This window comes from Equus caballus, chromosome 10 (assembly GCF_041296265.1).
Source record: "Equus caballus isolate H_3958 breed thoroughbred chromosome 10, TB-T2T, whole genome shotgun sequence".
Classification (NCBI taxonomy): Eukaryota; Metazoa; Chordata; class Mammalia; order Perissodactyla; family Equidae; genus Equus; species Equus caballus.
In genome coordinates, this window is record NC_091693.1 from 90380436 (window position 1) to 90406766 (window position 26331).

Sequence of the window (26331 nt, forward strand, 5' to 3'; positions counted from 1 at the left end):
GCCTCATATGGATTCAATGAGATACTATTACAAGGGCTTCTGTGACGCACTCCCTGAGTGTTAGCACAGCCCGCGGGCTCTGGGTGATGGGCTCGAGGCGGTGCTTGTTTGGGTTTTAGCTCTTCGTAAAGGAACCGCAGGAGGATGTGGTGACTTGGTAAATGGGGCAGCCCTAAGTGCAAATGTTTGTACCTGATTCTGTACAAAAGCGCCTGGGTTGTGTTAGAACCTAAACATAAAGAAGATGAAAAGACTTGCCTTGCGAAGGAGTTGACAATATTTAGGTAATTTTGACTCTGATTTTTAACTTAGCTGATGGATACTCTGCACATTCATGATGCTTATCCCATTTAAGTATTATTTCAAGACCTAGGAAAAACAATAAGTGATGGCTCATATTTTTAAAATTAATTTGCTCTTTCTGAGGAACCTACCACGTGAAAAGTACTTTGTGAGACTCATGGAACGAATGCAAAAATCAGGACCTTCCAGCTGTTCCTGGCATTATTATTTCTTATAATTTAGCCACTTGAAAATGTTCCTTTAACTTGATGCTCTGGATCCCACACATCTTTGATGACACCTCTGTCTTCTGCTGGTACCACCCTGCCTTCCCTCCATGGGCTCTGGGATTTCTTTTCTTGCACTCTGTTTTCCAGTCAAATAACCCTCTCCCAGTGCCTTTTGACTATCCCTACTTTTGAAACAACAAATATTGACTGTCTTCACGCGGCGTGCATGCCCTTGGGCCAGGTGCCGTGAGTTACGCAAAGATGAATGGCACTTGGACTTTGCCTGTAAATATTCAAACCAGCAGAGGACAAAGGCCACAGTTATGCAGCTGGTTGGCTGGTCACTAAGCCCTGGACTCTGCACAGACCTGGGGTGGAGTTCCAGCTTCTCCACCTACCAGCTTCAGCAAGTTATTTAAATTCTTCTGGGTTCCTGTTTTTTCCTCTACAAAGGGGCATGAAGATAATAATATCTGCCTTGTAGGCTTCTTGTGAAGATTAATCAAACAATAAATGTAAAGAACGGTGCCTGACGCATGGGAAGAACTCAGTACCACGTGGTCTTGCTGTTTTTACTATTATCATTATTTCCACAGGGAAGAGGATGTTGGGACTTTTTCTTCTGAACTCCCCTCTCCCTGCTCTTTTTCCACTCTGTCTCGTAACTGCACAGGGCTCTCTAGCCTTCTTTTTAGAGCAGAGAGAGAGATGCTCTGCAGAGGACCTGAGATCCGAGCAGATGATAAGATCTGGGTGCTGATGCTGTGCCGCGGTTTCATCTGCTTCCATGCTGTTGTCATTGCCTGGTTCCTGACCTTTGAGAATCATTTGTTGTAGAAAAGGACAAAGGATGCCATTACGCAGCTGGTGGTGGTTGAGAGGCATCCACTCAGTAAATATTTATGCTGCAGTGTCTGTGTCCCAGACCCTGAGTCAGTGCTGGGGATGGAGTCGGGGACACGGCAGCTACAGGCTCTGACCTCATGGGACACACCGCCTAGCAGATGGCAGACAAACACCCAAGGGTAGTCCAGTGGAGAGGGGCTCAGCCGAGGCTGCCGGGCAACGTGTGACCTTCCACCAGGGGCCACATCCGGGGTCTCATGCACAGTGTGGCAACTCTCAATTGCCCAGACTGGAAACCCCGGGTGAAATGAACAGCTGAAACTTTGAGGTGGAAGCAGGGGATTAACGAGCACAATATCAAAGTCCAGTTGTAGCAGTGGTTTTAAATTGCAAAAAAATGTGGGCCAAGGCAGCTAAGGGGGCTAAGTGTTAGCCTCTCCAAACTATTTTCTGGCCACAAGTGTTAGTTCACAAAAAGTAATCTGACGCTGGAGGTTATTGCTGGTATTTCCTGTGCCTTTCCCCAATTCTCAGGAATCCGCCAGCAGAGACTAAACTATGAATTTACACTCAAAATAACGTTGCACGGTGGGAGAGAACCAACTTCATCGACTGGATGAATGCCTGGAGGTGGCCTGGATTTGCCGAGTTAGAAAGGCTGAGCCCGTCTCCGAGCAAGTGGCAGTTCTAATGGCTACCGGCTCTGCAGTGACCTCAGACAAAACTAGCAGCCTGCTGCCTGGCCATCTGGCAAGGACCTGGTCACCGTCCCTTGAGATTCAGGAAGTCATGCTTGTCAAATTGCAGCTGCACACGGCTGGGGAGGGGGTGGGGGCTGAGGCCTGGCCTGGGACTACCCGCCTTCAGAACGAGTCTGGTGCTGTGTCAGGGCCCAGCCGACCTCCGATTCAGCCCCTCACACACGACTGCCTCTGTGACAGCAGAGCCGGCCCGAGTCACAATTTGAGGATGTCCCAAATGGCGGGAGAAGCGAACCTGCAGCGTCCCAGGTGGGCGAGGCTCGGAGGGCAGGCCGCAGCAGGGAGCGCCAACGCTTGCTGGGCACGACCTCTGTGTCTTGCAGAGTTCCAAATTCTGCTTGAATTACCTGGTAACCACTGTGCTGTGTGTCTAACATGAGGGCCGTCTTGCAGGGCAGGGAGTCGGGGAGGGGCCAGAAAAATGGGCGTCCTGAGGGCTTAGAGGAGAGCTCAGAACCTGAGATCAGGCAAAGGTCCAGCTGTGTGAACAGGTGCCTCGAAGAGTGGTCAGCAGGCTGTGGGTGGCCCTGACCTAGGGGCCAAGACAAGAGAGAGCCGAGGGAGAGCAAAGAGGGTACGGACGCTGGCAGTGGTTTGTGCTCCGCGTCGTCGTCTCAGAGGGTGAGAGCGACCCTCCTTAGCAGCTGCTGCCACAGGCCAGGAGGCTCCAGCTGCTTCTCTGAGGCTGGCCCTGGGCCTCCTGAGTTGGCCCCTGTGGCCAGCTGGGCGAGCAGGGAGACGGGCGGGCTGTAAAGGGCCAGGAGCCCAGGACTGTCATTTACCAGAAAGGCAGCACGATTCTCACGTGAGACTTGGGCACCTCTGAGGGGAAAATAGGATGGCCTCAGGCCTTCAGAGAAAATGTGCTTTCATTTTTACCAATTAATGTTCTCCCTCCAGAACTCCCAATAGATGTCCCTCCCTTTCCATGCAGGACAGGCAGCTGACAGCTGAGCCAGTCTCTCGGCTCTTTGCAGTGAGTGGGAAAGGAAGCGAGCGATGCCCGGGTCATCTACAAAGTGCCGCTGTGGGGTCAGAGAGGACGGGGGCAGGTCAGCCACCTGATGGCTTGCGAGAGTGAAACTGCTCCACGCAGAAATAGCCGGGTCTCCCGGGGCCCCTCCTCACCCCTCGTTGCCCAGGGAGTCTGGCAGGCAGCCTTGCGGGGTCTGGAGAGGGGACATTGCAGCCAGAGCAGCACTGGCTTGGGTCTAATACCAGCTCTGCTGGCTCCTGACTGGTGAGGTTTGGGGCCGTATTGCTGCCCTCTCAGCCCTGATGTCTGCATCCCTAAAAGGAGGGTGTTGTGTTTCCTGAAGCTGAGGAATGTGAGGATCAGATAAGACAATGAGAAATTCTGCTCCTCCGTCTTCCCAGACACCTCAGCCAGAACCGGCAGGCACGGAGACTGCTGCCCTCTCACTTCCCACTGTTCCCACCCCCAAATCTCTCTTGAATCTGCCCTTCCTCTCTCTGCCCGCTGCCCCTGCCTTACGTCAGCTCTCGGGCTCTCTCACCTGCACACACTGGTTCCCCGCCCCCGATTTAACCCTCCGTCTGTGCATCTGCTCGTCCATTCCCACTCCCACCCCACCCACCACCGAGTGTCTCAAGAGAAGGTCTCCTGTCTCGTCCCTCGGCACCGTCAGTGTCAAGCACAGCAATAGCAAATAGGCTCCCCCCGAAATGTTTGATGAGTGAATAACTAGGTAGAGCAATGAGTTAATTGAACAGTATGGGAGGCCACCTTTTCTACAAGATAACGTATGAATGTGAGCTGTTCTTTTCCAGTTCAACCAGTGTGAGTGTTTACTGTGGATCTGGCTCTTTGCTGGGTACTGAGGACACAAAGATGACTTATAGTCCCTGGTACTGGAGCAGGCTGGAGACCTAGGGAAGGACTGATGTTGCAGCTCTAGTCTGAAGGCAGTCTGGAGGCAGGATTGCCCCTTTCTCAGGGGACCTCAGTCCTTTTCTCTTAAGGCCTTCAACTGGTTGGATGAGGCCCACCCACATTATGAAGGGTAATTGGCTTTGTTCGAAGACGACTGATGCAAATGTTAATCATATCTAAAATATACTTTCTCGGCAACGTTAGACTGGTGTTTGACCTAACCTCTTGGCACCAAAGCTTGGTCAAGTTGACACATTAAAAACCATCCTCAGACTCATAGGTTGTCAATGACAGCACACTGTGTACTATTGTGTGCCTGCAACGTGAGCAGCTGGGTCTTGCTTTCTTGAGAAATTTCTCTTTGCTCTCTGATATTCAAACTGACAATTGCTAATTGCTCCCTCTGTACCTGCCGTGCGCGCTACTGGGTGCCCCCGCACCCCGTGTGCGCCATTCAATCCTCAAGCAATGGTGGTGCAGGTATTGCCACCCGCTGAAGATGGAAGAGGCCCACGTAATTGGCACGAGGTTCTGCAGTGACTGCGCAGTGGAGCGGAGTTTTGAGTGAGTGATCTTTCTACGACATGGTGATGCCGCTGGCAAACATGCGGCTGGGAGCCTGGCTTTTGCTGAAAGACGCACTTGCTTTGCCAGGAATTCTGCAGTGCCACCGGATTTTGTAAGGGGAACCCTCCAATACAAGGATGGGAACCCGCGCTCCAGCTCATTTCATGGCAGCTCTGCACCTGGGGGAGCACCGCCATTGGTCACAACCACATGGATCACGCTGAGTCGACAACCTGACGGGGAAGCTTCTCAGATCTCATTCCTATGACTGAGTTTTTCACAAAATAATTGTCTCCTTAACTCCAGGCAGAACACAGTGCACATAGCCACATGGCTTTCTCAGTGGAGAAGACAGAATTATCAGCACTAGGGTAATCTAAGTGTCTGCTCAACATATAAAGAATAATCTGCTTTAAACTTACCAAAATTAAGTAGCATTGGCTGCATATGAAGAATGAGCTTTCTCTGGAACTCCAAATTTTGGCAGGAAGAAAAGACAGATGATATGGACACGTGGACTCAGTAAATGTCTATTGGTGGCCAGCTAAGGGCCACACACTGCTGACCTTTCACAGAGTCCAAGATGGGGAGGACAGACCTCCACCTCAAGGACAGGGAATGGGGCAGAAGGGGAGAGTAATATTTCTTGAGTGGCTATTCTATGGCAGGCGTTTCATGCCATTGACCACTCACAACAAGCCCACGAGGGGACAGTATCACCCCCCGCCACAGAGTGGGGGACTCGGCCTCCACAAAGCACAAAGATTTGCCCAAGATCACACAACTGGTCAATCCTAGAGCTGGCACCTTAGCCCAGATCTCTCTCTAAATCCAAAGCCCATTGCAGAGAAAGTGAAACAAATCTACGAACCGTTGCAGCCAGCGCAGAAATATAACACTGAGGAGAGGTGAAGTGAGGTTAGAGAAACTGGAGATGTTATCTGAGATGGACTTTAAAGAAAACAGATGGTATTTTTCAGGGAGAGATGAGACAGGACATGAGCAAGACATGGAAGAAAAAGCAGGTGTTTGGAGGAGAGGAGTCCCACAAGCATTTGTGGAGTCTTTAAATCAGGATGATCGTTCTAGAAAGCGTAACCAGGACAGATTAAAGCAGAGCAGGCTGGGAGACAGGGAGACCCAGTAGGAGTCCTTGCAGTATTCTCAGGGGAACCAGCAAGCGTGGAAAGGGGAGAGGGATCCGAGAGCCAGGGCAGAGGGGGTCGTCCGTGGCACTGCGTTGGAGCAATTGACCCATGAGTTCAGAGAGCTGCAGGCGCAATGAAACCAAATTCAGGTGAGGGAGTAGGTGACCTGGTCATGGGCTAGAGTTTCCAACAGAGAGGAGAGGAAAGGAGAGGGGCAGCGAGAGAAGGAGGGGATTGCAGGCTCTGCCATGCTGGGAGTGGAGCAGATCCGAGTGGTGACCAAGTGTAAGACGTGGCCCTGCTGGGGAGGGGCTGAGGGAGAACGTAACCAGAGCTCATCCGAGGGGGAGACCCCAGGGACTGTGCGTCTGACAGTCACCCTGGAAGCTGCAGCGAATCACGTGGAAAGGAAGTCAGAGCCCTGGAGGCGGAGACATTGGAGACATGAGAAAAAAGTACTTAGACCTGGAAGCAGAATGCAGGGCAGAAAAGTCAGAAGTTTACCATGAGTAAGGAAAAAAATTGTCTAAAAAATAGATAGTGCATTATCCTGAAGTCATAGGAGGTAGTTCCATGAGAAAAAAATAAAATTCAAAGACATTTCACTCCTAACTTAAAATGAGGGAAAAAATGAAATATTAGACAGTCATGTAAAGAATTACATTTTCCATATTTGCTGGCAAGGAGCATCAAGAGAGCCACCTAATGCTGTCAGATCCAGATTTAAATGCCTTTCCCTCACTGTCCTGTGACCCACTCAGGCTACTGGAACCCAGTCAGGAAGAGAAAGAGAGAAGCTGAGCAAATTCTCTCCAATTTTTGTTGAGTCGATCACTTGCTGTCACTGAAACAGGCTTGCTTCTGTCTCACCCTGCCCATCTGTATCACTTGTGATATCAACTCCAACAGGCAAAGCATTGGTCCGTGTAACGTGCAGGAGGACACACAGCCTGGGTGGATGACCTCTAATCCGCACGAGGTATAAAAGGAAAGTCTGTCCAACATGGCGCCACAAGCTGCATTCCAGCCTCATGACATGAAATCAGGTTCCACCACTTGGTCAGCAATTGTGTTCCAGTTGTTGCTTCTGTTAACTGCAGGGTTTTGCAAGCCTGGAACTTCCACCCACCCCGAGCAGATTGCTGAGGCTTCTCTGGCATTCACTCTAAAGGCTCACGCACTGTCATGCATGCTCTGGTTTAGACTGGATCCAATTGTCGCATAATCCAGGGGGAAGATGAAGAGCTCTGTGCACCGATCTTCACGTAATTCCAATTTTCCTATTGTTAGGGCCCCACCTGCTAGGGAATTCCAAAAACCGATGCTTAATGATTACGCAGCAAATCATGGCAACAAAATGAGTGGTATGGCTGTCAGTCATAGGAAAAGACGAAGGAAAACAGTCCTGCTTGCAGGCAACTGACCAGCTCCATTTGCTTTGTGCTGACATTAGAATCTCATTTGGAAGGGACCGTGGAGGTCAGTGAGTCCAGTTGCTCTTTCTGAGCAGCATTGTTGCAATATCGTCCTCCAGGCTCAGGGAGCTGGCCACCTCATGGGGACGTGGCTTTGTTAACACAGCTGGAATCTTTGTTAGGAGCTCTATTTATTGAATGTTACTGAGTGCCAGGCACTGTGCCAGCTCTTTAAATTCATTGTCTGGGGTACAGGCTCCTCAACAAGCCTGCAAGGCGGGTCCCTCATCTCCATTTTCCAGATGGGAAACAGACTCAGGTCCCGTGGAGCCAGGATTGGAACACACGTGTGCAGGCTTGGAGGACAGCAAAACTGTGTTCTTTCCACTCATGTTCTGTGCTGGTTCCCAACGCCTCAGTGTCCACACTTCGGGGTGCCACATTCACTTTGAATTCTCTGAATCATTCCCCCAGGCCTTGTGGAACTCACAGGTTCTGCCAGCTCCTCTCTGGGGTGACAAAAATCTACAGCTTCTTTCGCAATAATCTTAGTGATAATAACAGTCAGCTTTTGAGTAATTTGCAAATATATTATTTTATTTCCTTTTCATGCAAGTCTAACAAAATGGATAAACAGGGAGTTTACAGTTCAGTTTACAGAGAAGGAGCCGAGACTCAGATAACTAAATTCCCTCAGTCACAGCTAGTAAAGCGAGGAATCTGGGATTCAGCCCCAGGTCTTCCACGGGGGAGGCCCATGGTCCTCAGAGGGAGCTTCAGCAGCCTCCGTGAATTTGTTTTAAATGCAAATTCTCAGGGCTCATCACAGACCTAACACACCAGCAGCTCTACGTTTGCACAAGCCCTCCGTGTGACTGCAACGCGCACACACGTTTGGTCCAGGCCGTCCTCTTCAAAGCCCAGCACAGCGTCCACTTCACCACGCCTAGTTCTGACCTCTGCAATGAACAGAAAGAGAAAGAGGTGACTGGTCCAACAGAGCCTTTTGTACCCAAAGTGAAAGCCTTCAATAATTTCTTAAGATTATTCTTGGGATTCTCGGTGTTGGAGAAAACAGGTCTCAGCCCGTTGAACTTAATTTTCTCTCAATGACCTCAAGGATGACTATCCTACAAAATGGAGATTGCATCTTTTTCTTCTACTTGCAAAATTTCCTTTTACCTCCACAATATTGCACTTGTGAGGTCCAGCACCGTCACAGTCACAAATGCCTATTAGAGGGTTTTTGCTTGTGATAGGGTTTTGCCTATGATCATTAAATATTTTTCCATTGGATTGTTTATTACAAATTAGCAATATCCATCTAAGTATTAAATCTAAGATGGTCATTTAATGGCCAGTAGAGACTATGGGGCCCAGAAAAGTGATCAGAAAGTGGACAATTTGAAAAGACAGTTGAGAACTGACAACTCTGACCAAGCAAATGGCCATTAAGATCAGTAGAAATGACATTTATTCAAAGTCGTATCCACTGGGAGAAAGCATTGCCTGGAGCACAAGAACCTGGCCTTTGAAGTGAGATAGACCTGGGGTCCAGCCGCAGCTCCATCGCTTACTATGGCACCCAGGGCACATTACATATCTACCCTCAGGCTCACTTTGTGCATCTGAAAAATGGGGATCCTATTTGAACCCACTTAAAGTGATGCCCCGAGAATTAGATGAACTCGTATATGAAAAGCACTTAACATAGTGGAACACAGTGGTTAACACAGACTGAAGACTCAAAAGCTGTTAGTAACTACTTTTACTTATTAAATACATATTTGTGCCAGGCATGTAGCAGGCCAGATGCCAGAGATTAACAATGACCATCTTGTGAACCCTGCGCTCTGACCCTTCAAGTTTGACCCTCTCACTCTATTCTGGCAAAGCCTGTTTTTGGTATGTTTTTAATGTAGCTTGTGGAGCATATCCAGAATTCACCATGTGCCATGGCAGGGCTGGGCACCAGTAGAACTTCTCTCATAAGTGCCACATTTGAACAAATCTAAGACATCATCACTGAAAGATGCATTATTTTAGGTACCATTCACAAAGCAAAAAGCACTGCCAATCATAAGTGTAAGATGGCACTGATTGTCAAATACTCCCTAATTTCAACTCAAAGGTGAAAAAAAGATTTTTTTAGGATTAATGCAATACGGTATTTTCATTTCCCCATCACTGCCTAGAATCCACAAAGCAACATTCTGTCTGAACTGTGTGTCCATATGTGTTAACAGGATGGAAGGGGAAGTAGCTCATGAGAAGGACATTTCACAATAGGCAGGAACTGGCTTTGAGGGAACCTTACTGGGCCAGAAAATAAATAAAATATCAGGGAGATAGATCCTGCACTCAGAGAACAGTAAATTCCTCGGGCTGCCTACGTCCATTTCAAAATGACTCCCACCATGTTGATTAATACATTTATTTTGCCTCTTCCATCTGCCGTTCTCAATGGGTGCAGGGCTGCAGGTGAAATAGCATCTGTTCTCTGTCGGGTTCACACACTGGTAGAAGAGAGAGAGACGCAGGTAAACACATGCAAATCGATGGTCTCAATACATTGAAATACGCACAAAGTCTAGCAATACCATAGGGAAGTGATACTTTGGGGGGTGGGGGTGAGAGAGTAGGGAGTGTGTGTGGAAGGAGTCTGCCTAAGAAGGAAATACCTGAGCAGTTTTGAGAGATGACCTGGAGCTGAATGAGTAACTGCTGAGAGCCACAGAGCTGACACAAAGGCGTGCGTGTCATTCTGTCTGTTCCAGCTCGCTTTCCTCCTTCCCAGGGCTGTGGACTGCACACCCCACTCAGAAGTCGGGGAAAAAGCACAATATCCTCCCACCCAAACCAGCGACCTTGCAAGCTCGTGTGAAGTCCTTCTCTATTGTTATACACACTCACCCAAGACAAAACAAAAAAACCTGGCAAAGACTCGGAAAAAAATTCTTTTTCATGGAGTTGACAAACTCTTGCCTTTTTCAAAAACCAGCTTTAGGGCTGTGTCTTAAGGAAAAGTTGAGATATTCCTTTTCCTCCTAATTCTCTTTTACTCTGCAAGAGAAATGAAGGGGGAAAGAAAGCTTGTGATAAAGGATGAAGAAACCAAACTTATCAAGAAAGTCGATAGAAAATACAAATAAGTCAGGAAGATGGAGGAGCATGTGTGGTTTTTCTCAAGGAGGGGTTTTGCTGTCTACTCGGGGTGGTCTAGGCTAGCTGGGAAAGGGTATAAATTGATTCAGTTTTCCTCTGGGCACTCATCCAACTGTCTCGAGTCAACGCTGGTGGTGCTGTAAAGTTTTTATTATTCAGGGAGAACTCTGCCCAGCCTCGGTGCTTCGGAAGTTAGCAGTTCATTTCCTTGAGCCTGTAGCTACCAGCATGGGGCCCCTCGCACGGCAGACGCAGAGTCGGTTGAACCACGGGTTCAGGGCTGTTCCTGCCTTGTTTTGTGAACTGTCATCCATCAAATTCCCTTCTTCCCACATCTGCCATCTCCTACCCACCCTCATGTGCACTCTGATCAACACACCAGATAACACCAGATTGACCACAGATTCATGTGGCACGGCAGCCATATACCAGATGACTCATCTTTGGACTTTCTGGGATTTCAGGGCAAATTTTCCCACAGAGTGTATGCACAGCCCAGGCTCCCTCTGATTACGGTCAAGCAGAGATAGACAAGAACAGATGACTGTGGTTCCAATAAGGAGACCTCACTCCACGTAAAGATCTTTGCTTGGTGATTGTGAACACAAAGCCCTCAGCACTCCCCTGATACGTCAAACCATCAGAGGTTCATTTCGCCTGCACGGGGCAACCTCAAACGCAGCCCTTCCTAATCTGAGAGGATAGGTATTCTGGGAGGATCCAAAGCTATGAAAGAGGAAAAGGGAAGTTTGGTTTGTTTTTATCAGAAACTGTGTTAGCTTAAAACAGAGAAAAGCCAAGCCTGACCGTCTTCCTCATTATTAAACCAGCTCAGAGAGGCGCAAAATCTCATTTTTAACACACTTCTGTGAACCAAAGAAAGTAGCGTGCTGTGTATCATTGGAACTTAATGCTCAGGAGACCACGAAGAATTTTTCACATACACAATTTTTATATATTTGCAAAGCAAAAGGAATTACATTTTCATCAGGTGCTTTTCTGTAAGTCAGTGCCAAACTCTCTTTCCTCCTTCTGCGTCTGAGGTGAGCTCAGCCTGTTTCAAGCTGGGAGTGCTGGGAAATACGGATGGCAGAGGGCCAGGGGAACTGGTGGGTTTCAACGTGTGTGTGATGCGTAGGTAAGTCAGAGTCTTCCCCGCACTTCCTCCTGGCCCCACGGATGAGCTGGTGGTGAAGGACGATTACAGTGGAAGAACCAGGCACCTTCCCTCGCTTCTGTACCTGCGCCGGTGGGCCACGGGCTCCCCACTTTTCCCAGCAGGGTTTTCAGCAGAGGCGTCTGTGGCTCTCAGGGCTGTAGGATCAACCCCTCTCACCAGACCCGACAAAACGCTGTTGCACAAACTGTGACGAGAACATCATCGTGCTGTGGAGTTTCTAGCAAAACATTTTTCTGTTTTGCTTTTGAGAAAAATGTAGGTATTGTGTTAAATCAAATAGCTCATACATTTTGAGCTCTTGGTGACAGATATTTATTAAAATTAATGTTTTCAAATGAATCATTGAACGTATAGCCAGTTACATTTAAGTGTTTAAATTATGTTCACGGGGAGATGTACGTTTGGATCTTTCTTTTTTCCTCAAGAAAAGAGCACTGAACAATTGTGTGTTTTGTAAAACCATTTGAAAGTATAAAATCATAACATTTTAGAGATTGGAGAATCTTAGGCATTGCTTAGCTTGCTCTGTTTGTTTTCTGCAACAAAACTTGATCTATAACCTAAATGCCTCATTGGAAACAACCAAGCAGACAGTGGCTGGGGGGCACGCTGAGGGGTCTCCCCACCACATCGTGATACTCCTGACTCGACACCATGATTGCACTGTTCCAAATCATAGAAACTCTGCAATGTATTTGCAATGGTAGAGTCTAAGGATCTTAGCCAATACAAGTACAATTTGCCAACTGACATTGTAAAGCAACAAGATCCCAACTATCAATTATTTCTTCACACTGTGCTTTTGTAACTGTCTGGTCCACCTCATTACTAACTCTGGCATTACCCTGGATCCTCTAAATAAGTGCCTAAGTTTGACTCATGATGATGTCTCGTTTCTGGATCCGTCTTCGTGCTCCCTCTGGCCATCCCTCAGTTACCACAACGTCTGCCCAGTGTAGCACTTTGGCCAGAAAAGAGAAGCTTGAGCACCCAGAAAAGTACCTTTCTGTCCAATTAGAAGCTAAAATTTCTTTGACTTCCTTTTGAAAGTTATAAATTCAATTACCCACTCATTCATTCATTTAAGAATTCTTGTGGGGACACATCCCAAGTCCCAGGTGCTGAATTAGTTGCTCTGGAGAGTTGGAGCTGGAGGGGACACTGTCTGTGGATGCACAGGGCCTGTTGCCTGGGGAGGGCAGGGCAGAGGCAGCAATAAACAGAGGTGCAAGGCAGGTGGGTCGGGAGCAGATAGGAAGGAGCTGTATCTGGGAGTCATAAGGAAAAGCTTTGTCTACATATGCAAAATCCAAGAAGTCGAGACGCCTGGTGCCAGAACTCTTCCAGGAACAGCCTCGTGCTGCTGCACTGAGGAAGGCACAGCCCGCTAGGAACCTGCGTTTGGCACTGTGATCACAGGAATGTCAACGGTCACGGCCAGATCACCTAAAAGGACAGGTGGAAGGTCTTGGGACCCCTAGAGTGCAGGTAGAAGGTCAGAATTGGAGAGGACAGGCCAGAGAGAATCTACTAGAAGACCACCTGGCCATCTGTAAGCCACCCGAGAAACGGTCAAATGAGACAGCTCTGGGAACCCACATTCTCAGCTGCTTGGCAGCCCAGCCTGGGCTGCCTCTGGGATCTGACCAGTCACAGGCACATTTTGGCATTTTAGGTGCATTTCAGTCAGAGGAGTAAATTGTCTCTTTGCACAGTTGAGGTTGAGGCATAGCAAGTAGAACTTTCTCTGCTAGAGCCCATGCAGCCCCAAGTGCTCTCACATCTCTGCACGTGCCTGGGGGACACCCCAACCACTGCGTTGCCTAAACCTCAGACCTCTCCCACACACTGGGTACCTCTCAGGGTCAAGGCTAGGAAGAGGCCAGTGAGGCACCTAGGATGCAAATGCAAGTAGAAGCTCGCTGTCAGGTGCCCGGCCTGCACTTGCACCCTAAGGGTGAGCGAGCACTTCCCTAAACCCAGCCTCCTCCCGGAGGGGCTTCACGTTCCAGGAGCAGGAGGATGGGCCTCAATGATTCCATGGCGGGCAGACACTTGCCTAGCAACAAGGAGAAGTGTGGGGCAAGGAGTAGACTGGTCATTTTCCCAAGGACCTATGACTAAAAATCCCCCTTGACGGAGTCCTAAAGGCAAGGATATCCCCAAAGCCCAGCCCGGGCACGGCTTTCCTGGCTTCTTTTTTCAAAGGAAAGACTTGTTTCATCTGTTAACTTGCTTCCTTCCATGAACCCCTTCACGTCTCCTCAACTGAAATTCCCCAGGTGCATTTCATAGCCCCTTCTTGCTCTGTTCACTGAAAACAGAGGTTCAAAATGTATGCCCCTGAGAAAAAAGTTTCCATGTAGGATATGTTTCTAATTCTGTTGTGGCTTAAGCCTGGGTTGTAACACCTGAGTCCCTCTAAGGAGCCTGGCTCTCATGTTCAAACACAGCCTTAGGATTAGTGCCTGGCTGCTCAGTGCCCTCGGGCTCGCTCCCCTGAGTGAGAGCTGGAACTGGCAATCATTTTTATAAACAGAGCAATAACCACAAAATAGTCAACAAATTAAATATAGGGCTTAACAACTACATGATCCAGAGAGAAAGCATAGACATTATTATTTTCACAATACATCTGATTTTTTCTCATTATCCAATTTCTTCAACTTCATTATTTACCTTTTTTAAAAAAAAAAAATAAGGCTAGTATTATCATAAATTTGTAACCATGTTTTTCTTTTCGTTAAATTCTCTTTTTCTTGTATCTTCATTCACACTCAACAAAGAAATCCTATTTGGGAAAGAGAGAAAAATAAGAGGAAACAATAGTTTATAAGGCAGGAGAGGGACATTTCATTGCATAGCACCATGACTCCAGAAGAAATCAGTAGATTTTCCTCAAAGGACAAGAAAGAACTACATGTTAGGTTTCACAGCCACAAATTCTTGGATACCAGAATATGAGTTACACCTCAGAGAAAGCATGCGCTTCCATCGACGCAGAGCTCAGGGATTCACAGAGAACCGTTGCCCCGCGGCCGAGGAGCCCGGCTTCCAGGCAGGGGTCGTTTTCCAGGGAACCTGAATGCAGCCCAGCCGACTCAGAGATTAAGTAAAAGCCGCCAGCAGCCCAGAAATGTGGGCCTTTCCCTCGGTGATTCATTGCTGTCAGCAGCCGGATAAACTGTCGCCCAGAGTCGGAGCATAAATTACCTCATCACTGTTGGTTTTAATTTAAGGCCAATTTAAAAACCATTGAAGTCTGAATGCGGTTGAGAAACAGCTAGCTCGTTTGTCACTTACAATTAACTCTAGGATATTTTATACAGTTAAGAGCAAGAAGACGGAAGAATGACAAAATATTACAGTTCTTCCAACTATCACTTTAAGAAAAATCCTCAGATATTTAGAAAAATGTTTAGACTTCTGAGACTATTACACCAATTCTGTATAAATTGTTAATAACATCGGTCAACATCTATGGATGTAAGAAGAAAATTGAAGTGGTAATTAGGAAATACAGCCACCGTTTACATTTTATTCTATTAAATTCTCACAAAACTCTGTGATATGGGGCTGCTATTTTAACCCCATTTTGCAGATGAGCAAGCTGAGACTCAGAGAGATTAGGAAGTTCACTGAGGGGCCCAATCCCTGTCAGTAGCAGAGCTGGGATTTGAACCAGGGGAGGAACCCAGCTCACAGGTTTCCTGCCGCACCAGGCTGCTTAATCCAGATGATGACCGAGTGTGTGCGACCTGCGTGCTTAGCCGTGAGAAATGAAAATAATCAGTGCGGCAGACGAGTTAGTCCTGTGTGGTCAGAAGAGCCACTGCATCTTGCAAGCGTCCACTTCTTTGAGAAGGCGGCCGTGTGAAGCGCGTCGATGCTGCAGCCAGTTGTGTAAGACCCACGGTCAGCCGGAGAGAAGCTGATCCGTGAATGGGCCTCTCTGTGCTGGAAATTCTGTTGCTTCCAGGTGCACTGTCCACCTTCCCACCTGTTCTGCACCCTGGGAGGCTGACGTCCAAGACCACTCCCCCAAGGGGACCCTCCTCTCCCTCTGGGAAGTGGTTCAGCCCTACACAGCTCTGACAGGGGACACGGGTGCCGGAGGACGTCTGTGTGGCTGTGGATCTCGCCTCCCCGGTGCCTGCTGGCCTAAGGGTCGGCAGGACTGCGTTCTTCCTCAGAAGAAACAGCTTGTTTTCCTCAGCTTCAGCTCTCTGTCTGTCTGTCTGTCTGTCTCTCTTCCCAGTGACCCTCAGTCACCTGTACCTGCTGACTTCGGAGTGGTCGCTTAGCCTCGGTTTCTCTTAAAGAAGAGTCTGAAGGGAATCTCATGTGCACGTGGTTTATCTGGGAACGTATCTCAGAGAGCAGGAAGGAGAGGCGGGGAGAGCGAAGGAGAAGGAAGTGAAAAGCCAAAACAAGGACGAGGTGTTGAAGAGGCCGCTGCCATCGTCGGCTGGTGCTCAGTCCTCAGCATCTTCTGAAATACCTGGCAGAGCAGTCTGCTTGGAAGAAGCATGAAGCGGGCGTCCTGGCTTCCGCCATCTTCTTCCGGGTGGCGCTGGCAGGAGCTCGCCCATGTCCAGGTTGTGCCCGCCTGAATGCCGGGCAGAGTCCCTAGGCAGCCACATCACCAAGCCAGAGGGTTCCCGGGGCAGGATCAGAGAGGCGACAGGAGCAGGTCGCCAGCAGAGAAGCCGGCGGAGGCCAGAGTCCACGGAGCGCCTTTGTGAAGACGGCGCCCTGCTCTCGCTGCCTCTGGGGTTCCTCACCAGCCTCTCGGTGTTCGGTTTGTTTGTTTCTACTTAACCCTGCCACTCCTTCTAAACAGTCCTTCTTTAAAATCTCCTCAGTGTCCCGACTCAGACGTCTGCTTCCTGTTACAAGGCCGCCTGCGTCACTGGTATCCTGAGTCCTCCAAGCCTTCAGCCCCCTCTCCCTTCCTGCCATCCTCTCCCCAGACAGTGACACCTGATGGTTTCATGCTCCTCTCTGCGCTGGGTTGGCTAGTGTACCCCCCAAATTCATGTCCTTTCTGGAACCTCAGGATGTGACCTTATTTGGAAGTGGGGTTATTGCAGATGTGATTAAGTTTCCCTGCGGTCATCCTGGAGTGGGGTGAGCCTTTAGTCCAGTATGACTGGTGTCCTCATAAGAAGAGGGGAGGGACACAGAGACAGAGACACAGGGAAGAGAGCCTGTGAAGACGGAGGCAGAGATTGAAGGGCGCATCTACAAGCCAAGGAACACTAAGGACTGCCAGCAACCACCGGAGGCTGGGAGAACGGTGTGGAACACGTCTCTCTCAGGACTCCCAGAGGGAACCAATGCTGCTAACATCTTGGTCTCAGACTTCCAGCCCCCAGTACTGTGGGAGAATAAATTTCTGCTGTTTTAGGGCCCCCTGTTTGTGGTAACTTGTTACGACAGCCCTAGGAATATAATACATCTCTCCAACAAGGCTCTCCTTCGAAGTCCCACAGAGGTCTACAAAGACTCAGGTCTCATTTTCTCTCCACCCGTCAAAGCTTATCTGTCTTGCGTTTGCCCTTCAAGGTCACAGCCTTTCCCAACCGAGAGGAGGCAAGGAGGCTGAGTGACTCTGCCGACGCTTTACCATCAGCTTGCGTGATGCCCAGAACACGGCACGTCTCTTCCAGCTAAGCTCTCCTGTCCGCTTAAGGAAGCACTTTAAGGACCCATAATGGCCAAATAGTGGACCACGATTTGGGCCACTGCTCAGACCATACCCCACAGGATGCCAGCTGCCGGTGCCCTACCAGCTTGAGTAAGAGGCTCTGCCAGCTTGGAGACCTAAAATCCAATGTCCGCCCGCCTGTTGGTTATCCCAGCAGGGACCACACAGGAGGCAGGGCTGCGCATCACAGCCCCCGAGGAATAAACCCTGGGCCCACGGGTCAGGAAGCAGACACCTTAGTGGGTGTAACCACCCTCCCGTGAGCACAATCACTGCTTGATATGCACTTGCTGACCATTCCCTTCCTGTCTGTCCTCTCTCTCACCTTTCCTTGAACCCATTTTGGCACACAATTAACTCTACCAGAAGAAGAAAAGGTCAAAGGGAAGAATATGCAACCAGTGTCTCTTGGGTTTGTTGCTCAGATGTAGTTCTTTAGATGAAGTCTCAGGCTAAAATGAGGCTTTGCCTGCCATGGGTTTGGTTTTGTCTTCCTGGCTGGCATTTGCATATGGCGGAGAGCAGAGAGGCCAGCCACCACGCCTCTCTGCTGCTCTGTCACCACTGCGTAAGGACTGGACATGAGCACTGCCAGCCTGTCTCCAGCTCCCCCAGGAGAAACGCCCGGTCACGGCACGGTTGTGAGGATGAAACAAGAGACTGTGCGTACGGCATCAGCACCGGGCAGAGAGGTGGGTGTTAGTGAGTCCTTCTCAGAGCTCTTCCTCTCATGTTCCACTTTAAGTCTCACTTTCCATGGTCACTTTGACTATACTTGTCGATACATACTTAATTTTTTTGCATCTGCCTTTTCTCCCTAACTTCATTGTAAACTTGAGGCCAAATTTTACTATATATCACTGTAAAAAAATATTGATAATAACATTTATGAGCCAACCTGTGTGTCAACGAGATGCTAAACATTTCTTACCTAATCCTGACACTGACCACTGATAGAGGATCTTTTTTTTTAAAAGATTGGCCCTGAACTAACATCTGTTGCCAATCTTCTTCTTCTTTTTTTCTTCTTCTTCTTCTCCCCAAAGCCTCAGTACATAGTTGTATATTCTAGTTGTAGGTCCCTCTGGCCGTGCTATGTGGGACCCCGCCTCAGCATGGCCTGATGAGTAGTGCCATGTCCGCTACTCCAAACCAGCAAAACCCAGGCTGCCAAGGTGGAGTGTGAACTCAACCACTCAGCCACGGGGCCAGCCCCCTGAGATAGCATCTTAACCCCACTTTAGAAATCTGAAGAGCGAGGCTTACTTCAAACAGCTGGGGAGTGGTGGAACCAGAATTCACAATCAAGCCTGTCTCAATTCTAGCATCTGCTCTCTTAAGCACACTGCTTCTATCCCACTGTCAGGCACGTAGTGGGAACTCCATGATAATCTTTAAAAATTATAAGTAAATCCCAACCTATAAGACACCATACGAGAGATAAATGTGCACGTTAATGACAGAGCTTACTTGAAAAAGACTTGTGTTAACATCAAATAAAATTTACTCCATGATTATTTAAAAAATACATTCTTCTCTTCCTTTTTTCTATAAACCTTCTCCAATTAGGCTTATCCCCACGATTCCACCCAAACTGCGCTTATCAAAATCTCTAAGACCTCTATGTCACTGAATTCTGGTCCCTTCTCAGTCATTGCTCTTCTGTCTTGACCTCTCTGCAGCACTGGGCGTTGATGAAGACTTTCCTTGAAACACTCTCTTCTCTTGGCTTCTAGAACACCCTGGTCTCTCGCGCTTCCTCCTATCTCACCTCCTTTGCCAGCTCCTCCTCTCCTCTGTCTGTCAGGGGTGGAGTGGCCCTGGACTCACCAGGCCTCTCCCGTATCTACACTCATCGCTGGTGTGTGATGTCATCCAGGACCACAGTCTAAAACGCCACAGGGTCAGTTTTGCTGTCACACAATGTAGCATCCCTAAAAATCCCTGTGCCCTGCAAGATCACGGGATGACAGCCACGGGGCGTACACGAGAAACATGGGTGGGACAAAGCACTCAACGACGTCAGCAGTGACATGTAAAAAAATGGATATAACCTCATAAAAACAGTAGCATGCAAAATGCATAAATACTACAATAAAAATGGCGCTTTACCTTGACAAAGTCCAGGAGTTTGCTGGTGGAAGGGTTGCAGCTTGTGAGTTAAGCTGTTGGTGTGAAGGGTGGAAGGAAAGTTGTCAGAACTGGTTGGGGAGCGCCAACAACAGACGCAGATGGGCGTGGCTCAGACCCCCCATCTCACCCCTGCCCCCAACTCACGGATGATCCCAAAGAAACACAGCTCTGCGCTCCCCACGGCTCAGGTGCCTCACGGGCTATCAGGAGTCTATCCAGGCTCATTTTGCAAAAGAGAATACTGTGCACCAGCAAGCTGAAATAACGTGCTGCTGTCGCATCACAAATTAACTCTAATTTGGAACCCAAACTCACGTTCCAGATTTCCTGGGCCTTTTCCTTTATAAGCTATAATGTTTTCATCTTTTCATAATATTGCCAGGGGCAGGTTCCGTTTTTCTTCAAATAAACAGGGACATGTAAAACGTACTCAGGAAATTCTTACGGTTCCCTGAAGACACCCAAGTCCTAAATCTGTTGTAAATATTGAGCAAGTGTGATCTGACCTTTCCTTTCTCATAATTCTCTCGGCATTTCTCTCTGGCAGCCCCCATCAACCCACCCCCCAACACCATAGCTCACATTCCTCACATTCGAAATGAGGAATCTGAGCCCAGAGCTCTCTGGTGCAGCCACAAGAACTGCATTTTTCCTTCAAGACTAAAATTCTCACCCTTCATACTTTAAATCTTTCTGAAAGTAGGCTGTGTAAGAATTGGTTTGTCCAATTAATGTAGTTTGGGTTTTTTCCCTCCACCAAAAACAAAAAAGAGCTATATTTAAATTGATGGTGCTTTTAAAATCTGTGGCATTTTAAAATTTAAAAAAATATGTCAACTAGAAGGACCTGCAACTAGAATATACAGCTATGTATTGGGGGCTTTGGGAAGAAGAAAAAGAAAGAGGAAGATTGGCAACACATGTTAGCTCAGGGCCGATTTTTAAAAATATGTACATACATATGTATATACATGAATAGCTCTGAAGTGTGTCTGCTGGAAACAGGGCTGAAATTATAAAATTTTTCATGCGTTTTCTAGCATCACAAGACTTACATTAGGAAGAACTCTCACAGTTTAACTAACGTGTTTGAGACAGGACTGAAGACGTTTACGATTAAAACTTCTGTGCACACTGGCTGACGACTGAACCCCTCTCTCACCTTCTGTCTGTTTCTCAGGCTCCCGCTCAAGCGTCCCACAATGCACACAATTCTACATAAACCACGCAGACCACCCAGCCTCTGGCCGTGGGGTCTTCAGAAGTCAGCGTGCACATCCGTCCATGAGCCTGCAGTCCATGCTCCATGGAAACCGGCTGCCGCTGGGGGAGCAGGAGCTAAGGGGCTTGCCTGCCATTCGCACCCCTGGTGCGCCGCTCAATCCTTTCAGAAAGCCCCTCTGAGAGAAGGGGTGTCAGCCTTTAAAAACAGACATTTCTGCTTCTCCAGTGACACAGAACCTTGACATCTCAGGACTGAAAGGACCAAAACTTGATGACCCGAGAAAAACAATGGTAAGAAAATAAGTAAACCAAGTCCAGTGTAAACAGAGACAGAAAAAGATTTTTTATTACAGAAATAAGGACAAGCAGGGGCTAGGATCAAACATAAAAATAGGAGATGTTTTTAAAAAGAAAAGTACTTGGCAAGGTTTCCTCAGCCAGATTATATTAGCCAACAATGTATTTCTGGTCTGTGGGTTTGAGTTATTGGTTTGACTCAAGGTGGGGGTGGGGGGGGTTCCATTAATAAGTCTGAAAATGTCCATTAATAAGTCTAAAAATTATCAAGTAATAGCATAAAGTCATTATCCATTAAAATGTTCATTAGGCCTACACATGGCCTCTGGGGATGTGGCACTTAGGGTTAGGTAGGTACTTCTTTAAACTGCTATTCTATTTGCCCAGCTGTAAGGAAGAGAGACCCTGAATGCAGTGGGTGGAACAAGGTGAGCTCACTTGTTCTCACGTAACAGGAAGTTGCTGGGGCGGCTGCTGGGGCTGTTTCAGTAGCTCAGCAATGGCAGGGCCTGCACGTCTGAGATTCCCTAGCCCGGCCTTTCTCTCATGATTACAACATGGCTGCTGAAGCTCCAATTACCAGGTCAGTATCCAAAAAAGGGAAGATATAAGTCCTTTTTAATGATGCAAGCCAAATTTCCCAAAAGTTCCCAGCGGATTTTTACTTATCTCGTTGGCAAGAACTGTGTCACTTGGTCCAGGGAGTGTGGCCTTTTCTGTGGAGGCAATAAGGGGACAAGAGGGTTAGAAGTGAGCGATGGATCAGCCAACTCTTAATTTCTGCCAGAGTTTTTGTCTGGATGTTTCCAAAACACGATAACTTGTAAATAATCCTGGGAATCAGTAGCTTTGATAGTTCTGCGTCACCTGACTTCAAAATTCCAATGTCACTTAGTATTTTGTTTTTACTGAAGATGAGAAATCTAGTGAAATCTTAAAAGTGGCTGGGGTAGACAGAATAATGGACTCCCAATTACTTCTACTGCTAATCCCCAACACCTGTGGGCTTGAGACGGCGAGATGGGGAGCCAGAATGGATTATCTGGGTGGACCCAACATCGTCACAGGGTTCCTGGAAGAGGGAAGCAGGGATGTGAAAGTCACAAGGAGGCGTGGTGATGGGAGCCGCACACAGAGAGCGAGACGAGATCGGAAGATGCCACGCTGCTGGCTCTGAGGATGGAGGAAGGGCCACGCACAAGGAACGTGGGTGGCTGCTAGAAGCTGGAAAAGACAAGGAAACCGATTCTCTCCTGGAGCCTCCAGGAGGAGCACAGCCCTGCTGACAGCTTGATTTTAGGGCTTCTGACCTGCAGAGCTGGGTGGTAACACATTTGTGTTGTTTTAATCCACTGGCTCTGTGGTGATTGCTATAGCAGCAGTAAGAAATCAATGCAGATTTCGGTGCCTGGAAGTGGCGTGCAGCTGTGACAACCCCTGAAGATGAGCAAGTGGCCCCAGAGACCAGCAGCGGCTGGGGGCACTGTTGGGAGTGAGGCAGAAGAAGCCTAGATTGCCTCAAATGGACTTTTGTAGAAATGTGGATTTTGACTTCCACTGAGAGTTTAGAAGGAAGTGAGGAACATAGTGGAGAGAAGCTATGCCATCTTAGAACATACGGAAATCCTCATAATCTTATAACATCATTGGAAATGTGGACGTACAGAGCACCACGGGTGATAGATCATCAGAAGTGAGGGACGTGGAATTGTGTCCTTCCCACAGGGCAGAACTCGTAAGTGATGCACAGAACTGGTGTTACATGCCTGTCCCATTATTACATTTGAGGAGCAAATAACTTGTTTTCTAGTTTTCTAGGTCCACAGATGTGGAGGGATTTTGCCCCAGAGCCTCACCCATTCCCTGATTTAGATGCACAGGCCGCAGATTCCTGGTGAGGAGCATCTGGGGTGGCGGCGTGGGCTTGCCAGGCTCCTTGGAAGAAGTCAGCTGCACAAAAGGGCACTCAGAGGGCTATCCCCGCTCTTGTGAACACTGGGAAGAGCTGACCAGGAGCCAGCTTCCAGCTGAACCACCTGGTGGGGCCCTGAACTGCACAGGGGCCGTCGTGTCTGTCCTGCGCGCCGAGGCAGGTATCAACAGAGGAAACGTACGCTTGTTAGAGGCAGTCTGAGTAACTTCTCCATAATCTTCGAGAAAAATGCCACTGCTATCAGAATACGAAGGTAATCCAGTCCCCAAAAGTGGTGTTTGAATCCTGATGAGGTTTAAAGAAAGCCCATGGCAGCCCTCGCGTTGCACGGTTCAGCTACAAACCAGCTTCCGTGAACACGACGTGCGCACAACAAGAGCTGCCCGTGTTCAGTTCTCAAAGGAGTGAAGAAAAGTGATCCAGAAAATCGCTCTGCAAGGACTCAGATGCTAAAAGTATACGTATACCAGGTGCTTCCACGTGGATGCGCAGTTACAAAGGTAACCGGTCAGGGTACACTGAAAATTCTAAAAAGATGCATATAAAGAAAAAGCAATTCTTTAAAACTGAATAATCCTTATAAAGAGAGCTTCAAAACGTTCAACTTATTATTAACTTATTTGGTCTTTAGTGAAAAATGTCCCAAAACATAAGAGAAAATGTAAGTTTAAAAAAAGTGGCTGAAGGGGGCCGGCCCCACGGCCGAGTGGTTAAGTTCACATGCTCCGCTGCTGGCGGCCCAGTGTTTCGTTGGTTCGAATCCTGGGCGCGGACATGGCACTGCTCATCAAACCACTCTGAGGCGGCATACCATATGCCACAACTAGAAGGACCCACAGTGAAGAATACACAACTATGTATCAGGGGGCTTTGGGAAGAAAAAGGAAAAAAATAAAATTTTTAAAAAATAAATAAATAAAAAAAAGTGGCTGAAGCAATTACAGATAAGAAAAGCTCAGCAGTACCAGCAGCTTAAATGTGTTATCTGTGCCAACACCAGCGTCAAGTGAGGGCATGGGACAGGCGACGTTTAGAGTCTCAGAGTGCACGTGATCTCAAAGGGACATTAACGCCCCTTGTTTAACCTGCTTCAATGTTTGTTGTTTTTGTAAAAAAGGAAAAAAGTAAACCAAACAAAAATCTCTCTCTTCGAAGACCTTCCCTTTTTTGGTGTTTAAAGTGGATTTAGAACCAGTTCAAAATTTTGTCCTTGAGCCAAGTCAGAAAAGGCCTTAAAATAATAGCTGCGATGTCCCTGGGGGACGGATTCCAGCCTCATCAGACTGACCTCTGGACCCTGATTAACAAGAAAGTGTGTCTCATTCTCAGGGAACAGAAGGGGGTACACGGCCAAGGAAATTACACCATGAGAAGTTGAAGTTCAAAAGATAAATCAGATGAAGTGTCAGATGGGCGGTTTGCATGACTTACAGATGATTATTGGAGATCTTTGTGTTTCGGACTCTCTTTACATCATCATCCTTTGTCCTGAATGATGACAGGCCTGCTGCTGCTTCCTGTGTACACAAGAGCGGCTGAAAGGAGTGAGGCATAGCCGGCCGCCTCATCGCTGTTTCCTCCCATCTCCGCGTCCCATTCAGGCTGCGAGCTTAGCTTCCAGGACCTGCTGCTATTTCTGGTGCTGTCTCAGACCTGGCACCATGGGAAGATCAGAATTAACTGGGAGTTTTTCCACTTGACGGGCTTCTTTGTCATTTCCAATTCTTGTCACTTGCATTGTGTGACTTCTAATTGTGCTTAGTATGCACTTAAAGGATCATTCCTGCCCATTTTTAGAATATTCCCGTGGCAACTTTTTATTTTTCTAATTCAGCACAAGAAATTTAGGCACACATCTGAAAGGATTAAAAGACTGTAAACAGAACAAAACGAATCAGGAATGATTATCATGGAACCACAAACACCACGTAACTGTGTCTCTTTACACTTAGGAAAACCATTCCCACCTCATCTTTCCTGTCAGGCTTCAACACAGAGCCGTGGCTATGGGGATGGCCATACAGATCTGCCTTGACTTACAATGGGGTTACATCCTGATAAACCCATGGTAAGTTGAAAATATCATAAGTTGAAAATGCATGTAACCCTCCCAACCTAGCGAACATCACAGCTTAGCCTGGCCTCGTAGGAGGGCTGCTATGCCATCCATGATTTCCTAGAGATTTCCTGGAAGCAGCAGCTCCAGAGCTGGCCCCTGTCCACCTTCGTCCATCCCTGCAGTTGGACCCTGGTCTGAGGCCACTGGAGATAACAGTGCTTGGAGAGAAATCTTCTAACATAATAAAGTTAAGACGTATCAAACGCTCTGCGTCAGGGTTCTGCACTCTACTCATGTTAACTTATTGCATCCTCACCACTCTGTGAGGCAAACGCCATCATTCTCTCCATGCAAAGACGTGGAAGAGGCACCGAGAGGTGGGGGCATGTGCCAACTGAGGACGGCGGAGCCAGGATCAGAAGGGATGGTGACCAGGAGGTGGTTCTGACCACTGGTGTAGGACAGGTACTTAGAGAACAGATAAGGTGGCCAGCACTGGAAGAGTCCCCTTTTTTAGAGAAAGGATAATATTTGAAGACTAAGACCCAAGAATATTGAGCTTAGTAAATAGGAGTTGATGACAGTGATGGAGAGACTATGAAGGAGCAATCCTCTGGGTCTGGCAGGCAGGCAGGACTTCAGCCAAGAGCAGGACCCAGCTGTCAGGTCAGGATCTGGTTCCTGAGGAGGGAATGGCAACGCCCAACATGGACTCCAGTACTGAAACAAATCTGGGTTGTTAAGATTCTGACTGCAAATAATTCTAATGTGTGGGGGTTTTCCACACCACCAAGCAATGCTCTGACACCAGCTGGGTCTCCTACAATTCTGACACTATCTACCCAAGATGGCATGAGATCCCATGGATTAAAGACTCAATCCTACAAGGCAGTCCACCCCGATCCACACACTTCAGATACCAATCACAAATCCAGGTTGTCACCTGTGCTTCTGACCAGCTGGTTGTAGACTGGAGGTTCCCATGGCTCCCTCCTTGGGTTTAATTCTTGTGCAGAACTCAGAGAAACATGTTGCTCACTGGATTACTGGTTTATTATAAAAGGACATAACTCAGGAAGAGCCAGATGGAAAGATGCATGGGGCAAGATATGGGGAGACGGCATCTAGCTTCCATGCCCTCTCCAGGTGCACCACTCTCCCCAAACCTCACATGTTCACCAACCGGGAACTTCTCTAAACCCCGTCATTTTGTGTTTTTATGGAGGCTCCTTTACATACGGATGATTGATTAAATCATTGGCCATTGGCAATTGATTCAAGCTGCAGCGTCTCTCGCCTCCCCAGGAATCGGCAGGTGGGACTGAGATCTCTAACACTCTATTCATGGTTGGTTCTCCAGGCAACCAGCCTCCAGCCTTAGGTGCCGTCCAATTGTCACCCGTTTTGTCACCACAAAAGACACTTTTATGGCTCTCAACATGGAAAATTCCAAGAGTTTCAGTGGCTCTGTGCCAGAAACGGGTCGA

At 48.0% G+C, this 26331-nt stretch overlaps 1 long non-coding RNA gene across 1 annotated transcript; it reads right to left on the reverse strand.

The window, feature by feature from the left end:
• Window positions 1-6382: 6382 nt before the first annotated feature.
• Window positions 6383-19595, reverse strand: LOC138916018 (uncharacterized). The gene is made up of 4 exons (XR_011422652.1): window positions 19476-19595; window positions 19311-19363; window positions 9575-9659; window positions 6383-8102 (listed from the first exon to the last, which is right to left on the reverse strand). It is a non-coding gene; the product is annotated as an uncharacterized lncRNA (long non-coding RNA).
• Between the last annotated feature and the right edge of the window lie 6736 nt (window positions 19596-26331).